This window comes from Otolemur garnettii, unplaced genomic scaffold, assembly GCF_000181295.1.
Source record: "Otolemur garnettii isolate 467f Iridium unplaced genomic scaffold, OtoGar3 scaffold00271, whole genome shotgun sequence".
Lineage (NCBI taxonomy): Eukaryota > Metazoa > Chordata > Mammalia > Primates > Galagidae > Otolemur > Otolemur garnettii.
In genome coordinates, this window is record NW_003852666.1 from 627130 (window position 1) to 629171 (window position 2042).

General features: G+C 30.6%; 1 protein-coding gene across 1 annotated transcript in view; it reads left to right on the forward strand.

Annotated features, from left to right (window-relative positions):
- Positions 1-342: 342 nt before the first annotated feature.
- Positions 343-2042, forward strand: part of PLCZ1 (phospholipase C zeta 1) — a 48392-nt gene continuing 46692 nt past the window's right edge. Inside the window, exon 1 of the mRNA XM_012813509.2 lies at positions 343-471. The gene's annotated coding sequence lies outside the window, so the exon portion shown is untranslated. The remainder of the gene's footprint in view (positions 472-2042) is intronic.

Genomic DNA, 2042 nt, shown 5'->3' on the forward strand with positions numbered 1-2042 from the left:
CCTGAAGTCTAGCTGCCTTCAAAGTCCATCCCTTCAGGCAGTAGACTGTAATAATGTTCTAACATATTTCCCCAAATAATTTTATTTCTCAATGTTTTCTTTTATTTTCATATTTTTAATGTGCTATGCCCTTTCATACATTTACCACAGCATATAACTGCTTAATTTGTTTGTTTTAAATATTATTTATCATGCAATTATGTTGTCATTTACTTTAAGTGCAAGATGGATTATCCTTTGAAAATAAAAATAAGAACGGTAAACCGAAGAAAGAACAAATGTATCTTTAGGAATTTTAAATACTCTGACTTTTTGTGAAATTTCCTTAACGTTTTTGTTCTTTATACGTGGTTTTGGTCGCAGATTCAGGATGAATTTAGAGGTGGAAAAATTAACCTAGAAAAAGCTCAGAAATTACTTGAAAAATTAGATATTCGGTGCAGTTTTGTTCACGTGAAACATATTTTTAAGGTAAGATGATATCTGCCCCCTGCCTCTCCTATCCTAGGAAGGACTTAATCTGATAAGTAATGCCAATAGTTTTTGGAATTTTTTTTTACAGAAAGTATGAAAAACTAGTCTCTTAAAATAAAACAGTTGTGCTTAATTATATTTACAATTGAGTTGGAGAAAATTTAAGTAAGAAATAAAATTAGTTGTAGATAAAATTTAAAATAGTACCAGGCTATTAGTTTAGAGCAATTTCCTGAATATATAGGAATTATCACATCAAATCTAAAATTGATTGTGTAATTAGATCAAAATAATATAAATGATGGGATGGCAAATGATTTGGACATGAGTGATTTGTAGAAGGAATCTTAAAGAAAAAACTGAGCCCAAAGTTAGCAGAGGGGAGGAATAATAAAGATTAGCATAGGAATAAAATAGAAAAGAAAGAAGAATAAAAGAAATAGATATAAATAAGCCTTGAGTTTTGAGAGGATAAGCAAAATTGACAAATTATCCCTCTTTAAATTCTTGGAGTAAGAAAAAAAAGACTTAAATAAATAGAATAAGAAGTAAAAGAGAAGACATTACCACTGTTATGACAGAACAGAAAAAGTTCATAGGAACTATTATGAATAATCATACACTAACAGGTGGACAATATGGAAAAAACATGGAGATATTCCTAGAAACATATAACCTTCCAAGACTAAGTCAAGAAGAACTAGAAAGCTTACACAGACCAATAACAAATGAGAAGACTGAATCAGCAATCAAATACCTTCCAAAAAAGAAAAACTCAGGACCAGATGGTTTCACAGATGAAGTCTACCAAAGATTTAAGGAAGCATTAATACAACCCTCTTTAAATATTTCCAAAAAATAAAAGAAGGAACACTTCCAATCTTATTTTTTAAGGTCAGCATCATCCTGATGCCAAAGCTGGACAAAGACACCACAAAAATGAAAAGTCCAGGCCAATATTACTGATGAACATGGACAAAATATTCCTCAACAAACTACTAGGAAATCAAATTTAACAGCATTTTAAAAGGATCATGAACCATGACTACATGGGAATCTATCCCTGGCATGCAAGGATGAGCAGAAATCAGTCAATATCATATACAACATTAACAGAACGATGATTAAAAAAACTCACATCCTGGTCTTAAAAATACAGAATTTGGCAAAATGCTATACCCTTTCATGATAATGACTCTCAAAAAATTAGGTCTGGAAAGAACTTACTTCAACACAATCAAAGTCATATGGGAAAAGCCCACAATCAACATCATACTCAATGGTAAAAAAAATGTAAGTTTTTCCTCTAAGATCTGGATCAAGGAAAGGATACTCATTTTCATAACTTCTATTCAACATAGAACTGAACGTTCTATCCAGAGGAATTAATTAAGAAATTAAACGCTTTCAGATTATACATGCAGAAGTAAAATTATCTCTTTTCATAGGTGGCATGGCATGATCTTCTATGCAGAAAATCCTAAAGACTTTGCCAAAAACCTATTAGAACTAATACATTTAGTAAAGTTGCAAGATATAAAATCAATGTGCAAAACAATTAAAAAAAA